At 40.6% G+C, this 20,608-nt stretch overlaps 1 protein-coding gene across 2 annotated transcripts in view; it reads right to left on the bottom strand.

The window, feature by feature from the left end:
• LOC122811665 (glutaminase liver isoform, mitochondrial-like) overlaps positions 1-20,608 on the bottom strand; it is a 1,484,096-nt gene that overhangs the window by 449,367 nt on the left and 1,014,121 nt on the right. The gene's annotated exons all lie outside the window — the stretch shown is intronic.

Below are 20,608 nucleotides of genomic sequence, written 5' to 3'. Positions count from 1 at the left end.
TTTGCTGTGCCAGAGAAACTGGAAGGAACAGAATGTATGAAGTTTATGAAAGCATGAATAAGCAACTGGACTGGTGGTATTCTACAGCAGTTGTTGTTAACTGAAAGGGCACAATGTGTGTATGCTCCAAATATGGATGGCCATGAGAAAGCAACCTAGACCCTTAATAGTAAAGATGCAATCCAACAAGCTGAAAGAGTTGATTCTGACAAAACTGTGGCAGAAAGACAAAGTACTAAAAATGGGTGATAGTAGTGTGTTTGTGGAAAATGATTACTCACTGTATATCAGGAAGAAGAGGAGTACATTTATTCCAGTAATCAGGGAATGTCAAAGAGCAGGCATAAAATTCAAACTGCTGTATCCAGCTATTTCAGAATATTCTTTCCTGGAGGGTCAAAATAATTTTTGATGTAGAACATGCTAAGGAAATATTACAAAAGTTTGTCCAACAAAAAGTAAACAGAAGGAGATTCTGCTTCGTGTTCTTCTGGTAATAAAGCCCATGGAGAGACTAGGCCAGAGAAACCTTTTCCAGCTTTTCAAAGGAAAATGCTTGTGAGTGAGAAAAAAAGCACAACAGTTGAAAAGAAGTGCCAGGAGTACATTGGAAATGTAGCAGAGACTGGATTGGGAGATGGAGATCAACAGAAAAAAAAACAGCAACTCAGAAATTGACCAATAAATGTGGGATTACAAAGCATTAATTATGTTTGTGAAACATGACAGAACAAGAAAACCTGGAAATACTGGACTTTTTTTTACTTTGTTAAACTTGTATAGGACTCCAAAGCATATGTCCTACTTCATATCATTAATGTCTGGAAGAACATTTAGGACAGGAGAAGAGGACGGAAGGAGTTAATTGTAAGTAAAACAAAATTTTGTTCTTAACATTAGTATTTTTATAATGCATGATGTAATTCGCATGCTATAAAGTGCAGCTTTCTCAATTATTTTCAAGTGGAATAGGAGCACTAAAGTAAAAAGGTGTCCCGTCCCTGCTATTTTTCCTTCCTCTTTTTTTTCTTTCTTTCTCCTTGTCCAGTTTTAAGAAATGTAGGCACTACAATGTAAAAAAAAAAAAAGAAAAGAAGAAAAGCAGAAAAGATTAGCCAAAAGAGCATGATAGAAGAATAATGTATGTACTTTTTCTTAGTCTTGCATAGGGGAATAACTGTGTTAAGGCCCTTGGCTTGATCTAGTAACAAGTTTAAGGGAAAGCAAGTAAATAAAAAAGAACACTGAATATGAGATTTTCCTCTAGCAAATAAATGAGTGCTTGTAGTGACAACTACACATCTGCTTCTCATATTCCCATGGAGACAATCTTATAAGGGGTAATAAAAACAGAATACTTCTTTCTTTTAAAGTTTTTTTTTTCAATAGCTAGGAGATACTGTTTTGTGAAAGCATTCAAGTGCTTTTCCAATCTGAGAGAGAAATAAAGATAAGACCAAAAACAGACAGCATTTAGTAGAAGCAAAGGCTGTAGCATACATCTTAACAGGGATAACATTCCTCATCAGTAAATCCAAGTCTGTGAGTGTAGCTCTCAGTCTGGGACAGTTGTTCCTATTAGGAGGGTTAAACTTCAGTATTTGAAGATGTACACAGTTTTCTGTTTTAGTATTAAGTTAATAGGATTTAGGAGTGTTCTGGGGTATGTTTGATTTTTTGCTTGACGGTTCTCACTAAAAAGAAATAGCTTTGTTAAGATATGACATAGGTTCAAATGGATATGACAAAAAAACAACTGTATAAAAGATCAACATGACAAACGCATGTAATACAAAAGTTCGAACTAGACATTAAAAAAGCTTTTACACATATCAGGTAGGAATAATAACTTCTTTACATAATGGCAAACCTTTCTATATTATCTTAAAATGTAAATGGTCTCACAGATATATACAAATGAAAGAGTAGTGAACTATATTAAAACACAAAGAGTGCAAACAGCTATATTACAAGATACACATCTGGAAATAAGTCAGCATGTGAATTTTATAAACAAAGGTGTTCAGGATGGTTATTCAGCAGAATATCTGGGATAAAGGAAAAGGGCAGTACTTATTTTAATTGCAAGAGGAGATCCAAAACTGATGGAAGAGGATAAAAAAGATAACAATGGTAGATCTGTAATACTAAGGGGCTACAGGCCAGGGAGGAGGATTACACTGGCATGTGTTTATATTCCACCTAATGGAGCTTAAGAATATTTAGGGAGAAATAATCAGCTTTCAGCAGGGAATATTACTTATAAGTGGGACTAGAATTTGATTTGCAGCAGTGAGGCTGTATCTGGGGGCCCAGAAGGGAAAATATAACAAAAGAGGGTAGATTTTTGAAGAAATTTATGAAAATATTTGGCATGGAAGATGTGAATTCAGTAGTAGGAGTTTGAGTGAATTTATGTACTATTCCCCAAGGTACAAAAACTGGGCTAGGCTAGACAGAAGTTATATTTCACAGGAACATGTGCATTTAATTGAATGTTTTGATACGCATCCAAGAATTATTTCAGATCACGTGCAATAATAACTAAAATAAAAATGTAGGGTAATGAAATAAAAAATGAGAAACTGGTGCTTCCCCACCTACCTGTTGAAAAGAGAGGAATTTAAAGAATAGGCAGATGAAATTATTCGAGAGTTATTAGAGAACACAGAAAATTCATCTGAAAATATAGAATGGGATAAAATTAAAGTGGAGTTTAAAAATAGGGTGGAAATAAAATAGAGAGATATGGTTAAGAAGTAATGAGAATTACTTACAGGGACTGACAAAAATTATGATACTGCAGAATAGGGGGAATCTCACAGAACAAGAACAGGATCCATTACAGAATGCTAAACAAAAAATAAGGGATTACCTCAATAATATGCATGCATTTAGAAAGACTGCTGTTAAGCAACTGTTTTTGACAATAACTCCAAAGCACAAAAACTTTTAGCACAACAACTCAGGCAACATAAAGTAGAAAAGTAGCCTTTCTGTGTTGGAGGAAAGCCTTCTAGCTTATCAATGGGAGTGGTAAGCACTAGGTAGCCTATCCTCTATGGGAAGAGTGACTTTTGGCCCAGAAATTGTAGTTTATTTGGCCGTTTGGGCAATTTTCCATCTCTTTCAACTTGCTGGCTTAAAAAGCCTACGTTTGTACTTGTTCCCCGCCTTTCCTGTAACTAGTCTAGTCCAGGTACAGATCTGCTGTATTCCAGGGCTCTTTGTAAGCTTCTGAGCCCCCCAAGCCTTTCTGTGTTGGAGAGAAGCCTTCTAGTTTATCAGTGGGAGTGGTAAGCATTAGGTAGCCTATCTACCACAAGAGGTGTGGTTCCTGGCCCCGAAATTGTAGCTATTGGCTGTTTGGGCAGTTTTTTTCCATCTCTTTCAACGTTCTGGTTTAAAAGTCACACCTGCGCTTGTTTCTCACCTTTCCTGTAACTAGCCTAGTCCAGATACAGAGTTGCTGTATCCAGGACTGTTGGTAAGCTTCTGAGCCCCGCAAACCTTTCTATGTTGGAGGAAAGCCTTCTAGCTTATCAGTGGGAGTGGTAAGCACTAGGTAGCTTGTCTGCCACGAGAGGAGAGGTTCTTGGCCCAGAAATTGCAGTTTACTGACCATTTGGACAGAGTGTCTGTCTCTTTCAACTTTCTGGTTTAAAAGACCACATCTGCGCTTGTTTCCCATCTTTTCTGTAACTAACCTACTGCTAGCACTAGAAAGCCTTAAACTGATACAAGCCTTCTAGCTTAGGAGAGAGACTTTGGAGAGATTAAGTATCAGTTTTCTGTACTTTCTTGCTGTACTTAATTGTTTTCCGCCTAAACACAGATTTTCCAGCATTTATTGTGATTTAAAAGCTGTTTTTTTTCACATATTGTACTTATTAGACTGCCTACACTTTAAAAAGTTGTTTTTTGTTTAAATAATTTGTTTAACTGTTGTAGGCTACACACTAAAGTGTGATAGACTTTTCTGATCATCTGTAGTCGTTTAGAGCTGTTTTGAGTGTATTTTTTAATGTTTTTGCCTTATCTTTTCAAAAAAAAAAAAAAATTCTTGTTTCCCGCCTTTCTAAGCTAGTATAGTCCAGTTTTCAGGCTAGTGCTGAATTCAGGGCTGTGATACTAGTTTCTAAGTTACCCATACCTTACTTGGATAGAAGGAAGTTTGTTCACCTGTGAGAGAGGGGAGCTTTGAGCAACCTATCTGTCCCTGGAAGAGTGGTTCCAGCCCAGAAGTTAGTAGTTTATTGGCCATTTTGGGCTAATTTCTATCTCTTTCATTTCCCTGCTATAAAAACCGCGTTTGTACGGTTTTGTGCACCGGGCAGTGCCGGTTAGCTAAGGTTAAATTATTCCCAGCTCCACTAAGTCTCCTCTTCAGTTTTTCCCTTGAAACTAGCCTAACTCTCAACTTAAGCACTCAAAAAGCATCTTACAGCCCAGCACTTGCTCAGACCTAATAGCAAGCACTAATATACCCTGACACTGATTGCCCAGCAGGGCAAGACTCTTTATTCACCCTTCACCAACCAAGCGACTAAGCAGCTCACCCTACTATTCAGGCATGACCAAAGGGCAACTTCAGGTGCACTCTCCAGTCCAGCTGGTGAATCTGGGTATCGTGAGGCAATGTTACAACTGCCTCATGTACACAGACAACTCTCTCCTCCTACCACAAAACACTAACATATGTGAGAGATGCAATTATACAGCCAAACTGGAAGCTAAGCTGTCTCCACCCAAGACTGGAACAGACAGTCAAGAGGAGAAGGTTAACACTTGCACCACAACTCCAGCCACACATAGACCTACTAAAACAGCATTGGCAAAAAATACATATAAATACACAAAATCATACTCGGAGGATCTAAATAAAAACCTGCAAAAGCATCAGAGACCTCCAAAACAGATACCCAAACAACCTGCACTTCCCGTCACAAACCAGACAACACATAAAACACAAAATCAGTGTGCCGCACAATCACAGCCCTTAAGGCGAAATAACATACCTAACACACTAGTAATAGGTGACTCTATAGTCAGACACACTGACATCCCACTCACTAGGCCGGACAAGCAGAAGGTTACTGTTAGCTGCATGTTGGGAGCCAGAATCCACCACATAACACAAGCACTCAGGTCACTCCAGAATAAGTACAAATATGACTCTGTCATTGTTCATGTTGGTGTGAATGACCTGAGACGTACCTCCATGGACTACATGAAAAGAAACATGGAAGAGCTCTCTAATCATGTAGCCCAGGCTGGTATGACCCTGACCCTGAGTAGCATCCTGCCTTCACTAAGAATGATACCTCAGTATAAATAAAAAATGATCAATTTCAACAACTGGCTAAGCTTCTGGTGTCATTCACAGGGGATCCACTGTCTGTCAGCCTGGAACGACATGCTCGACAAGCCTCGTTGCTTCGCAAGAGACGGCTTGCACCTGTCACCCCTAGGCTTTCGAATACTGGCCAAGGCTCTTGCTGCCCCCGTAGTGCCTTTTTTAGGCAAGGCTCAAAAGTCAAACCCACCTCCGTAAACAGCACAATTAACAAAAAACTGAGGGTTATGCTACTCAGTGCCAGGAGTTTAAATCTCAAAATGCACGCGCTCAAAGCACTCCTCAGTATGGAGAACGTCGACATCTGTGTAGTAACTGAAACCTGGTTCAAGGATCCAGGGAGCACCCCAGAACTACCGGGCTACAATTCATACCACACGTTTCGGCCACAAAACACGGACCAAAACACAAAAGGGGGGGGGTATCCATATTCATCAAGGATACCTACACCTCCAGGTTAGTGGCGCAGCATGATACCTCTAAATGTGCAACTAACATCGGGCAAATCTGCAATTCAAATTGTGGCCTGTTACAGATCACCCTCCATGACCCAGGACCACCACTCCACCTTTCTGAAGACACTGGACAACATGAAGGTCCTACCAAACACCCTGATATTGGGCAATTTCAATTACCCTATCATTCACTGGAAAAACTACTCGAGTACAAATTCCCAGGCCCAGCGCTTCCTGGAATTCATCAACTCAAATGCCCCAGATCGGCTGGTAAACTCCCCTACCAGAGGTGAAAACATATTGGACCTGGTCATCACCAACATGGGCGACAGGTGTTCCACACCGGAGGTCAACCTGTCACTAGTTAGATCAGACCATAAACTAATCACTCTGGATGTCCACACCCCACCACCACCCCCAACTAAGGAAACCACAGTAAAAAACTTTTCTAAAGCAAACTTCACCTTACTTAAGACAGAGCTGGTAAGTTTCACAGCCCCCACGCTAAAGGATAACGCTGCCCAAGATGCAGAAACCTTTACAAATGCACTCTATGAGCACCTACAAGGATGCATGGATTGTGCCATCCCTAGCAAAACCAAGACTCACTCCACTAAGAGAAGGAAACCAGTTTGGTGGACCCCTGAAATAAACAGGCTATACAACAGAAGGAGGAAACTAAAGACATCCCTGATTAGTATCAGTAAGAAACTGAGGTCCCTCATGAAATCATCCAAGGCTAACTTCGAAAGAAAAATAGCCGAGGATTCAAAAGATAACCGCAAAGCCTTCTTTAGCTATGTTAAGAATCTAAGTGGCAACTCACAAATATGCACTGAACTAGTGCAAAATAGCACAAAATATACTGAACCTACTGATATTGCCAACATCCAGGCAGATAGATTCAGTGCAAACTTCACCCCCCCTACCTCCAAAAGGACCCACAACAATACCGGAAAAGAGTAGTGTCCCAAAAATCACTGACGCACAGGTGAAAACAGCCCTTTCAAAAGCCAAAAACACAGCATCAATGGGGCCAGATGGTGTCCCAGGCTGCGTCCTGCACGAACTACAGATCGAACTAACCCCCCACCTAAACACACTGTTCAACCTCAGCCTCTCCACAGGCTATGTGCCCATAGAATGGCGCACAGCAATGGTTATTTCTCTCCACAAAGTAGGGGCCACAACTGACCCTAGTAACTATCGCCCCATAAGCCTGACTAGCCTGGTCTGCAAGGCTATGGAGCGCATCATCATAGAACTCATTAACAAAAACATTGGGAACCTCCAAACCCTTGACCCAACCCAGTTTGGCTTTGTTAAGGGCAGATCATACCTACTAAACCTGGTTGACTTCTTCGAGACAGTCACCAAGGCCATAGACGAGGGAAAGGTGGCTCACACAGCCTACCTTGACCTCGCCAAGGCTTTCGACAACATTTCCCACTCGGGTATTACAGAAAAACTCACCAGCCTGAACATAAACCCCTACGTCACGAGATGGGTTGCCAAATGGCTTACAGACAGAACTCACACGGTAAGAATAACGGGCTCCAGGTCCGACTCTAAACCAGTCACAGGTGGTTTCCCGCAATGCTCAGTCCTGGGACCCCTACTGTTCGGCATATACTTCTCAGAAGTACAGGCAAACACAGGAGGACTATGGCTAACCAAGTTCACCAATGACTGCAAACTGGGAGCCATAACTGACTCTCCGGCTGACACGGACATCCTCCAAAAGGGCCTTACTGAGACAGACACCTGGTGTCAAAGTCATGACCTCAAGCTAAATGGCAAAAAATGCATAGTTATCCTGTTTGGGAAAAACAAAACATCCACGAATTACCACATAGGTGGCAGCCCCCTTAATACAGAAGAGGTAATAAGAGATCTGGGGACCCAGGTAGATAGTAATCTCTCCTTTGACAATCATATTGCCAAAGTAGCTAGGAAATCCTTCTATGTGGCCCATCTAATTACTAAAGGGTTCGCATCTAGAAATAAAAAGGTTATAGTGCCCCTCTACTCGTCACTCATTAGACCCATCATAGAGTACAATTCCCCATTTGGGATGTACCTCACAAGACACTTCCAACAGCTGGAAAGATCACAAAAGTATCTCACCAAGAGGATTACTGGTCTCAAACTTATGTCCTATGCAGCCCGACTGAAAAACCTCCAGCTGTACTCAGTAGCATATCGCTTACTTAGAGATGATCTCTGCCTGACTTACAAAGCCATGTCCAACTCAGAACTGATGGACATGCTCCACCTAAAGAAATCCAAGTTACTGCGAGCCATGTGCTTTACTGAGCTAAACCTCGCCACAACAATAAATAGAACATGCTGGAGGGATATATTCCTGTCACAGAGACTCCCCATGCTTTGGAACAAAATTTCAAATTACATCAGGCAGAGCCCCTCACTAACTCTCTTCAAGAGAAACCTTGATGAGTGGATGGGTAACAGAAAATACACCCCTGGGATCACTTCATTGGCTCTGCTTGACAGAGGATCAGTTAATCAATCAATGGGGCGGCGAAAGCCGACACAATCTGGCTAGGCTTATAAATGCCCTTGGGCAGATAGCCTATTACCTACCTATGAAAGGACTGTTGCCAAGACTAGAGCACCTATAACAAATGAAGATAGCAAGCGATCTTGTAGAGGTACTAGAAATATTTCAGAAATTTTATGAAAATCTGTATAAAGCAGAGAATTGCGAAAATCAAGAAAAGGGACAAATGGAAATGTTTACAGAAGAATTAAATATGACAAAGTTACAGGTAAATGAGGCTCAATTACTAATAGTCAGGATAAGAAGAGATGAGATAAAAACGGTGATGTACAATGTACAGGAAACTCCCCAAGAATAGATGGTATTCCTGCGGAAGTTTGGAAGACAGGAAGGAAAAAACTGATAAAGATCTGGAAGGTTTTGTTTAACAGTATTTTAAGAGGAGGAGAAGTAACATCCTGGTAGAAGGCAGTGGTGGCTGTAAAGATGATAAAGACTCATCAGATCCAGCTTCATATAGGCCCATTTCAATTCTAAACCATGACTATAAAGTATGTATGTCTACAATGCCTAAATGAATGGCAAAGGTGATGCTAAAATTGATAGATATGGATCAGTGTGGTTTTGTGGAGGGGGGCAGACATATGACAGCATTAACCAAGCAATGATAATCCAGTGGGAAGCAGAATGTAAGAAAATACCACTGATGTTGGTGAGTCTTGATGTAGAGAAAACATTTGATAGAGTAAGATCAGATTTTGTGAGCGGGGCAATGGAAGCATTTGCATTTCCTGAAAAAATACAAGGTTGATTAGAAGGATATATGAGGGATCGGGGGTGAAAATTAAAGTGGGTGGGTTCCTCTCTCATAATTTCTGTTTGAACAGAGGAACCAGGCAGGAGTCCCCTCTTTCCTTTTTATTATTTGTGTTATATTTATAATCACTGGCAAAGAAAATAAGGGACTCAGAAATTCAAGGATATAATTGGCATGGTAGTCAAGAAAAGCTATCTTTATTTGCAGTTGTTATTATTTTTATACCTGATAAAAACAGAGAAGGACATTTCAGTATTGTGAAACATTTTGAGACAGTTTCAAGTCTTTTCAGGATACAAAATTAATAAATTAAAACAAAGACAATAGCTGTAAACTATGTACCTACACATTAAGTTGTTCTGCAATATCCATATTTATGCAGACATGATAAAATGAAGTACTTAGAGGAGTACGGATTAAAAAGGATTCTGTTGTGGCAGCTAGGCGTGTGTGGGAAGAGACTAAAAAGATAAAACAAAAACTGAGAAATTGGAAACTCAGCTATAAGAATATGGATAGCAAGATACAAGCAGTTAATTTTTTTTAGTCCTTTTAGTTTTATACACAGGTCAGACATACTTTATCTACCAGAGGAGAAGTTGTAGATAGCAATTAATAAAGAGCTGAAGGATTTTATCTGGGAGAGGAAGACAGCAAGAGTCAAGTGAGGCAAGCTGATTCTTCCAACAGAAGGTGGTTTGGGATAACTTGATTTGCAGGGGTATTACAAAGCTACACAGTTAGGGCTCCTATACATAGTACAAGCAGAAAGCTATAATTCAAAGTGGAGAGGGATGATGACGAAACGGGGGGGGGGGTTCAAGAAAGAAGAAGAGACTTTGATTTTGGATGCAAATCCTTAAGGTGAATAACAATAATCACATAGGATATTATTTATATTCATAAAACAGCAAAAAGTACTCTAAGAACAAAGCCAACACAGGAATGGAGAAAGGAGATTCTGCTGATAGGGATGACTCCAATTAGGTAGGCAAGAGGGGGCTGAAATTTATTGGAGAAAACTGGTAAAGGGGCCAAGGTATTGGGAGAAAACAAAGAGGGAAGAGTAATAGAATGGGAAGAGGCCAAGAATTTATTTGGACTGCAGGATAGAGATTGCCTATATTCTGATAATCAGTCTTTGATAGGGAAGGCAAAGAGAAAGAAATAGGGGATCCTAAATGAAAGACCAACACTGGTAGAGTTTTTAGTAGAATCTAGAATAGTAGCTGCTGTTAAAAAATGATAATTGGTACAGCGTATAAAATGATGCACTATAACTATAAGAATCAAACAGACTAGGTCAGAAAAGATTGGAAAGAGAGACTGGATAAGCAATTCACAATGAAACAATGGGAGAATATAGGTTTGTCTCCCAAACATGCAACAAAGTCTAGAAGATTAAGGATATTTGCTTGAAAGTGTCTACATAATTATTTTCATACTCCGAGTAGACTCCACAAAGAATTTTTACTCAGGTCGACAGCAAACATTTGAGGTGTGATAGGGAAGAAACAGGTAACTGGGAACATATTTTTGGGGAGTTTAATGAGTTGGCAGACTTTAAAAGTTCCCTTCAGAGTACCCTGTCAGAAACACTGGGTGAGCAAATTGGTATAACTAAGGAAATTATTTTTGAGCTATGATACAGAATTGGAATTGCCTAGAGATAGTAAGGCCTTCATAAATTTAATTCTGGTGGCTGCCAGAAAAACAATTAATGGAAAATGGAAATCAAAGTCTAAACCAACTGTACTAGAAGTAATGAATACAGTAACAGAGATAAAACAACCAGAAATGGGATCTTTAGAAAAGGGGAGAAGTAAATTACATAGAAAAAAATGGAAACTGTAGGAACAATAGATGCAGAATATGATTCTGGAGGAGGAATGAGATGTAAAAGAAGGCAGGTTTTGAATGAGCTATGTAATGGTTGACAATGACTGGATAGAGCATAAGTGATGTATAATGTCTGCAACTAAACATATGTCAATATGGTTTGTTTTCATTTATATAAATGCATGGTTTTCTATGTCATAAGTAATAATTTAATAAAGATGTTTCTTGTTTTAAAAAAAAACTAAACTGTACACTGTTCTATTAAATGCATGAAAGTATTAAGGTTGCTGGGGAGGCTATGATCTCTTATTCACTTCCCATAATTTCAAACTTCATTTTTGCTGAAGTGATTGCCATTGTAGCTTTAAATTTTGAATTTCTATCAGTAAAGAATGCTTAAAACTGTCAAGATTAATTGCTTGTATCTGCAGATAGCTCCTCTCCTTGTAAAAGTAGTCAGCACTGAGAAAAAAAAAAACAGCTAAAAACTTTCCAGATGCATAAAGGAATCTATAAATTTCACTCAGAACAGAATGCACATAATTGCCTTGGCCAACTGTCTTCAGCTGCAGCCTTATTTTCTCTCACTGACAGCATTTGCTACTGGAAAAAAGAACAATAATATCTTTGCAGATGCAATAAAGTTAGGATTTTTATGGCTTTCATTATTTTGTCTTATTTTTCAAGCCTATTTGCTTACAAAAAATATGTTCATAGCTTAAACCAATGACATCAGTGTAAAAAAAGGGAAAATATTATCTTAATTCTACATATACTCAGTATACTTTTACACAACCCACCCTGCAGCCCAATATTGCATTTTATTAAACCTGTTTCTGTCCATTATTTTTTGTATGTTATACTGTAAAGCCTAAATTTCTTACAGCTAAGAAAAAACTACTTTACCTTTATATATTTAACATATAAAACAGTCACTGAAAAGATGCACCCCCCACACACATTTAAAATACCTGTGATTGCACGTTATACAAAACTGCTTTCCAATATAACATGCAATGTATATTATGAAATGTTTTTACAAATACTAGTTACAAAAAATTGTTTTACTTGCAGTTATTTTTTTTTCCTTTAGTGCCTTTTTAAACATTACCAGCAAAGTGGACTGCATGCTTTACAGTTCATTTCAGTTTAACAAGTCAACAAAAGTCCAGTCTTTCTCAGCTACTTTTTCTTGCAAAGCTATATTTCACAAATGTGACTGATGCCTTATAGTCTCACATTCATTAACTAATTTCAGTGTTGCCAGCCTTCTTCCTGATCATATCCATCTCACAACACCAGACTCTGGTTCAAGTCTAATGCATTTCAGATTATTCTAGTCTGTGTTTTTTTTCCCTTCTCTCTCAAGCATTTATCTTTGGAACATTTGAAAAGGTTTTACTGGCAAAGTCTTTCTACGAGCTGAACTACAGCTGGACTCTATAAACATAAAAACAGTGTAGTCTCTTAAGGGGAAGGGGGTTTGCAGTCTAGCTTCACTCTACTAGCCTCAAAAACATCTAGGATGACTTCTTAGACTGTGGAAATAGCTAACAGTTTAGGACAGCCAAAGTCCCAGAAGTTTCATAGCTCTTTTTTGGTGGTCTGCATCTATTACTGTAGGACAGCTATCTTTCCATGCATGTTATTTTCTATACTTGCAACTTTACTATAACCTGAAGTAATCCACTGAGGAGTGGTGTAGAGGAATGAAGGGCCAGTGTCATGAGCTCTTAAATGCCTCCTTGGAGGTGGGGTATTTGGCAGCTGCGGTGGTGGTGCTGTGGTAGTGTTGTCGTCTCACAGTAAGAGGTTGTCCTGTTCAATTCTCAGCTAAAGCGTCTTCTGTGTGGAGACATGCGTGAATGGGCGTACCTTCGTTGAAGGTTGTACGTCAGGGCTGGCAACTCGGTATGTAAAAATCTACTGCCTGCCAATCATTAGCAGACCGGAGTTCCGCTGTGGCGACCCCTAACCGGGAAAAGCTGAAAGATACAACATGAAATGCAAGATGCAAAACTGTGGGGAGAAAACCACAGAAATGACTGTTTGTCTCAATGCAGAAATGCAGATGGAAACATAGCTGAAAAAGCCGTTCAGCATATCAACAACTGTAAAATAAGTACTTTTTGTAAAAAGTAGTCAGACAAGCATCCTACGGTATAGTTTTCCAGTGGCAAAGGTCTGTTTACATAAACCAAAAGTTTCCAAATAATATGGCTAGTTTGGTTTCTGAATTCAGCAGATTATCACAAGTATTTCAGTAAAGCAAAACCAACCACATACAGTGGATATAAAAAGTGTACATAGCCTTGTTAAAATGACAGGTTTTTGTGATATAAAAAAATCAGACCACAATAAATCATTTTAAAACTTTTCCCACCTTTAATGTGTCCTATAACCTATACAATTCAATTGAAAAACAAACAAATCTGTTAGGGGAATATTATAAAAAATAAAAAGTGTACAATAACCTGGTTGCATAAGTGTGCACACCCTTAAACTAATACTTTGTTGAAGCACCTTTTGCTTTAATTACAGCATTCACTCTTCTTGGGTACACACCTGGCATCAATTAAAGAGACTCTGATTAACCCCAAATAAAGTTCAGCTGTCCTAATAGGATTTTCCTGACATTTATTCAGTTGCCTGCTACAGCAAAAGCCATGGTTCACAGAGAACTTACAAAGCATCAAAGGGCTCTCATTGTTGAAAGATATCAGTCAGGAGAAGGGTACAAAAAAATTTCCACAGCATTGGATATACCATGGAACACAATGAAGACAGTCATCAAAAAGTGGAGAAAATATGGGACAACAGTGACACTGCAAAGAATTGGACGTCCCTCCAAAATTGTTGAAAAGACAAGACAAGAACTGGTCAGGGAGGCTGCCAAGAGACCTACAGCAACATTGAAGGAGCTTCAGGAATTTCTGGCAAGTACTGGTTGTTTACTACATGTGACAACAATCTCCCGTATTCTCCATATATCTGGCCTATGGGGTAGGGTTGCAAGAAGGAAGCCTTTTCTTACACAGAAAAACATCCAGGCCCAGCTAAAATTTGCAAAACAATACATCAAGTCTCCCAAAAGCATGTGGGAAAATGTGTTATGGTCTGATGAGACCAAGGTTGAACTTTTTGGCTACAATTCCAAAAGTTACTTTTGGCGCAAAAACAACACTTTGCATCACTAAAAGAACACCAGCCCCATGGTGAAGCATGGTGGTGGCAGTATCATGCTTTGGGGTTGCTTTTCTTCAGCTGGAACTGGGGCTTTAGTCAAGATGGAGGAAATTATGAACAGTTCCAAATACCAGTCACTTTTGGTCCAAAACCTTCAGGAGTCTGCTAGAAAGCTGAAGATGAAGAGGAATTTCACCTTTCAACATGACAATGACTCCAAGCATACATCCAAATCAACAAAAGAATGGCTTCACCAGAAGAAAATTTAAGTTTTGGAATGTCCCAGCCAGAGCCCAGACCCAATAGAAAATCTGTGGGGTGACTTGAACAGGGCTATGCACAAAAAATGCCCTCGCAATCTGACAGATTTGAAGCACTTTTGCAAGGAAGAGTGGACAAATATTGCCAAGTCAAAATGAGACATGGTGATAGACTCCTACCCAAGAAGACTGAATGCTGTAATTAAATCGAAAGGTGCTTCAAAAAAGTATTAGTTTAAGGGTGTGAACACTTATGCAACCAGCTTATTGTACGTTTTTTATTTTTTATAATGTCCCCCTAACATATCTGTTTTTCAGTTGAATTGTACAGGTTATAGGTCACATTAAAGGTGGGAAAAGTTTTGAATTGATTTATTGTGGTCTCATTTCTTTATATCACAAAAACCTGGCATTTTAACAGGGGTGTGTACACTTTTTATATACACTGTAACTTGCTCTTTAACAAGCTGCTTGGGTAACATTACTGAGTCTTGTTAAGAACCTCTGCATATTTCACTACAGCATATAAGAAACAAAAAGAAAAAAGCTTGGCTGTTTTAGCTACTTGGAATCCTGCTCTGTGAATCAGTCTACCTGCAACTTTACTAGTAAATCAATCTAAACAAAAGTTATGTACTTACCATAATGATGGATCCATGTAATCCGTTTCCATCCAGTTCATTCTGTGGGTTATTGGATCTGTCTCAGACCGGAGGCCAACTATTCCAAAAGACTTTAGCCCTTGAGTTCTGCCTCCTCTACCCATAATACCCTACTGTCTCTCATCTATCTCAGATTGAGTTTGCCCCTCCCATCAATGTCAAACATGCAAAGTATAAATACTTCAGAACATTAGCAAAAAGGAGACAACTAACCCCAAAGAAACAACTAATAACTGGTAAAACCAGGGTGAAGGAGAGCCCACAGACAAGTTACAGTCAACCACTTTAATCCACAAAGTCAAACATATACGCTCATCTGAAGAAGTCTGCTGGATATATGGATGAAAACGTGTGGTGCAATTCCAGTGTTTATGTTTGACTTTGTGGATTAAAGTGGTTGACTGCAACTTGTCGTCTGTGGACTCTCATTCCCCCTGGTTTTACCAGTACTTTAGGACATTAGCAAAGGACCCTAAGATTGAAAGAGGAACAGCTCAACAGATTGGCTTCCTGCTGCCCTGGATAAAATACCCCCCGGGGACAGGAAGGAGGCATGGTTGAACCAAACAGAAATAGACAAGACAGATCCATCATTATGGTAAATACATAACTTTTGTATCAGATGTTGTTTTTTCTGTCCGACTTCAACCTGTGTGACAGAATTCCCCAGCCACCTATCATTCTAGGGTGTCCCTAGGAGAGGACATTCCGCAGAATGGTGGACCCAAATGAGGTCCCAGATCTTGACTGCACATACAGTTTGTAATGGGACACAAAGGTATGCGTACCAGCCCAAGTAGCAGCAGCAGAAATATCATCAATAGAAGTTCCAGAGAAAAAGGCCGTAGAAGTGTATATGTACATTGGTCTAGTAGGGCTTCACAGGTAAAGACTTTCCTCTCAAATTATATCCAAAGAAAATGCAATCAAGACAGCCATTTGGACAGCACTGTTATTGACACCAGTTTAACCAGTCCGGTCTTAGAAAAGTAGAAAAAATGTTGATTAGATTTCCTAAAGGCTTTGGTCCTGTTCAGCTGGAATCTCAGATGTCTACGAAAGTCAAGACAATGTAGCAAATATTCTCCCTTATTATTAAAGTTTGGGAAAACACAGGTAAGTGGACGAGCTGATTCAAAATAGACTCAGAAGCCATCCTAGGCAAAAAAGAGGGATCATTTCTAAGGAAAGTCCTATCCCTAACGTAAATCAGACATGGAGGCACCCAGGACAAAGCCTGCAGCTGTGAAACCCATCTAGCTGAAGTCACAGCTACCAGGAAAATAGTCTTCCAAGGTAGCAGCTTCAAGGAGACAGTGGCTGAAGGTTCAAAAGGAGGGCTAGCCAAAATATGGAACATGAAAGGTAAATCCCAAGGAGGAACGGAATTTCAAATGGGGGTTCACAATAAAAAGTACCCCTAAGACATGCCTTAGAAATTTTTAGAGCAGCTACTGGAGTATTGTCTCTGCCAATATGAAAACAGGAAACAGCTGCTAGCTGAACTTTAACAGCAGAATAGCTTAACCCAGAATGAAAGAGGTCATCAAGGAAATCTAGAATGGCATCCAGCAGGGTTGAGAAGGGGTCCAATTTTTATTATTTTTTTTATTTTTATTTTTTTATTTTACATTTGTTGACCATCTAGTCTAGCTGGATATATTTCCATTTTCAGTAGAGGCTCAGGGAGAAAAGCTCCACACAGATATACAAAAGTATAAAAATATTGTTACAGTGCAAACAAAGGATTAATAAACAAAATAAAACAGGCAGTTATTACATTCTAGATATAAAAACACTTAAGAAAAGTAACAGTAAACAGAATATTGCTTAAGAAAGCTAAAACAGATATAATACAGTAAGAGTCATGTACAATAGTTCACATCAGGTAGAAGGATTTAAACAATAAGTTGATTAGAGTTTAAATAGTAAGTGGACGAGCTGATTCAATCCTTTCAATGATACCCAAATGGTGAAGCATTTCCATTCACTAGCATAAATCTTCCATGTAGAAGTCTTCTGAGAAGCACATTTAACATATGAATAACTCTGTTGGACAGCTTGGGATCTCTAGCCATGTGGTCAATTTGAGAGTAAGAGGACTGGGTGGGGAAATTCCCTATGGGTGACAGATCAAATCTGATATGGGATCTCGGACCAAAGGAGGGTACTGAAAATAAGGCCACAGGAATCAGAAGCGAACTTATCTGGGCCAGAAAGCAGCAATGAGAATTCACAGTCGCTCTGTAATGGGTGGCTTTCTGGAGAAACCTTATTATGAGAGCAGTAGGAGGGTAAGCATATAGGAGACCTGAGGGCCAAGCCTAGAGAAGATCATCTCTTGGTGACTGTCCAATTGGGGAGCCAGGGTATAAAACCTGCTGCACTTCATGTTGGAAGGAATGGCAAATAGACTGCAGCATGGGGTGTCCAGTGCTGGAAGATACAGGCTGCTACCCTTAGATTCAGGGACCACTCATAAGGAAGAAGAATATTCCTGCTCAAACCGTCCACAAACATGTGGGATTTCCCTGGGAAGTGTGTTGATATCAGAAACTGTTCAGAAGAGATCGCTCATTTCCCACTCCCATAGCTTCCTGACGAAGATGGTAGGACTGAGTCCCCCACTGTGTGTTCAGGTACTGAACCATAGACATATTTTCCATTTGAACTGAAATTACATCCTTGGGGGAGAAGGTCCTAAAAGACCAGCAACTCAAGAAGGACCACTCTCATCCCCAAGATACTGATGTGAAGACTGGCCTTGAAAGTAGACCAAGTCCCTTGGACCATCTTCTCTTTGAAATTATCCCCCACACCCATACCCCAGAACACAGGAGTCTGTACTGACTGTGGCCTGAGGATGTGGAAGAACAAAAGGGCTCCTGGTGAAAACTAGAGGAGATTCCAGCCACCATCTGATCTGAGTCTGACAAACATTTGTCAAGACAATGGGAAAGCTCATGACATGGATTAATTAAGACCACTGAGTCACTAACATCCATATTGTACTTTGCCAGAGGGACCAGGCAAATTGATGTGGCCATATGACCCAGAAGCCTCAGGAAATAATTCACCTCTGCATGAAGGGAACTTACTCTGTGCACTGGAAGCCTTGCTATTTAAGACACTGTATTCAAATGGCACCCTCTGAACTCCAGCACCTGAACTAGCTGAATAATGGATTTCTTGTAGTTCACAGTGATTCTTACAGACAGGCACAACTGGAGTAAGGAGTCCCAGGACTAGACTAATGACACCCTTCTGGAGGCAGTAAGGAGCCAGTCATCCAAGTGGAGAAAGACCTGGAATTAATGCAGCCTGAGCCAAGCTGGCATGACTGCCATGCACTTGGTAAATATCTGGGGACATTGATGAGACCAAAAGGCAGCACCCTGAAATGGTAATGACTGGCTCCCAGATAGAAATGCAGGTATCTCCTGGGTTGTCTCCCAATGCTATTATGATGGTTGGCGTCCTTCAGTTCGACTGAGCATATACAGTTGTCCTTACTCAATAAAGGCAGAATGGACTGCATTGTGACCATCTGGAACTTGGTGTACTTCACATAAAGGTTCAGTTTACTTAGATCCAAAATTGCTAGGAGGTCCCTGTTTTTCTTTGGCACCAAAAAGAACTTAGAATAGACCCAGACCCTTGACGGCCTGATGGGACATCCTGGATGACCTGGTTTATAAGCAGCTTCTGAATCTCAACAGCTATGCATCTTCTCTGATGGGGTGGAACATCTGAAAGAGCCTTGGCATTTTCTTTCAATGGAAATAAAAAGGAACTGTATAGCCTTGGGATATGACTCTCAACACCCATGTATCCGAGGTGATGGCCTCTCAAGCTTTTGGGTGGAAAACCAAGTGACCCCCCCCAACTGCCTCCCGAAGAGGACAGTTGGGCAACCCTTCAGGTAAGCTGCAAAGGTCTCCTGCAAAAGGCTCCATGGAAGCTCTGGTATTGTGGACATCTGCAGTGTGGGTGGTGTCCTTTCTGGTTGTCCCTCCTGGCGCAAAGGGTACTCTCAGTAGAAGTGTCCTACAAAGATTGCTGTACTGTCTGAAAAAGGAAATGTTTGGCCCCCTTCTGGTTCCTAGAGGAGGTCCACTGAGGGGTGGCAAAGAGCACTATGGTGGCAGACAATATTTTCCTGTCCTGTTCAATCCTTGTTAATCTGTTCTTGACCTTTGGGCCAAAGCGAGAGGAGCCTTTGAAAGGGGCATTGGCAAAGGACACATTTAAACAGTCTGCAAAGTTACACAATCTCATCCAAGTGTGCAGGCACTTGGCAATGCTGGCTCCAGTAGCTTAAGACTGCCACACTGGAAAGCAGGTGCACAGACACATCAGAAACAGATTGTAAAGTTAACAACTGTGCCTCAAGAATCTTTTTAGTCTCCAGAGCCTGCTGCGTCTTCACTACTTTTGACACTTCATTGACAATATTGCTCTGAAGTCTTGTCAATAAGGCAAATAATTTAACACTCTCAGTGTGAAAGTCGCTGATGCATAGGTAAGCTTTCCTAAGCGGTCCAGAGCCCTGGACTCTCTGATTGGGGAGCAAAGAACTTTCCTCTTAAATGTCCTTTTTGGTGGCTGCCATCACCGTGATGGCATCAGTGCTGTCAGACCTGAGGGGAAGCCAGGATCTTATCTATTTTTTTGGGGGTGGATAGGTTCCACCATATCCAGTTACCTCCAAGACCTCTACAACACCAGGCTTTTAAAAGCATCCAAGATGGAAACCACCCAAGACATAGATGGGTCACACTGAAAGCCTCTGAAAATACTGATTCCTCCTGAGAGGGAGTTTCAGCAATCCAACCCTCATGCTGGTGAAGCAGCTCCATAAGATCACCAAAGGAGGCATCCTCATGGGAAGGGACTTTGTGGAACCCTCTCCTTCCTTGAGGTCAATATCCTCTGTGAGAGATTCCTCTGTGGAATCTGGGTGCTTCCTCTTTCACTGACTCTTACCATGACTCTTCCAATCTGTGGGAGAGGTGGAAGAGGCAGGAGACCCTGGATGAAGGGTGATCTGGAGACCTGGTGGTGTGGGCTGTCCCAGAACTTCCCACCCCATGTCAGCAGATCCAGATGTAGACGGGGAGAATTACCAGTTAATGCCAACCACTCCATCTTCAGCCTGGAGAACACCCTCTCTATAACATTGAAGGCAGAGGCTAAAGCTGGCCACCCCGAGCCAACACCCCTGGGTTACAAAGAAACCATGAAGCCACCAGAATCCAAAGCCAACATGACCTGCCCTGACACAGAGACTAGAGCTGAACTGTGGAGTACCAAGGCTCTGAGAGGGAGGGAAGACTCCAAAACTCTAAGATTCCATCCCGACTCTGAGACTTCAGCCCCGGAACCTTGGCTCCAAGGCACTCCTGGCTCAGACACTGTCAGAGTCAAGAAAGCCAAGGTAGGGATTGGAGCCTATATTGGCTAAGCCATCAGACCAAACCTTAGTGGAGGCAAGACAACTGGATCCACAAGT

Source organism: Protopterus annectens, chromosome 9.part0 (assembly GCF_019279795.1).
Source record: "Protopterus annectens isolate FY-2018-M chromosome 9.part0, PAN1.0, whole genome shotgun sequence".
Lineage (NCBI taxonomy): Eukaryota > Metazoa > Chordata > Ceratodontiformes > Protopteridae > Protopterus > Protopterus annectens.
Note: the sequence above shows the minus strand (reverse complement) of the source record. Positions and strands in the feature narration are given on the sequence as shown.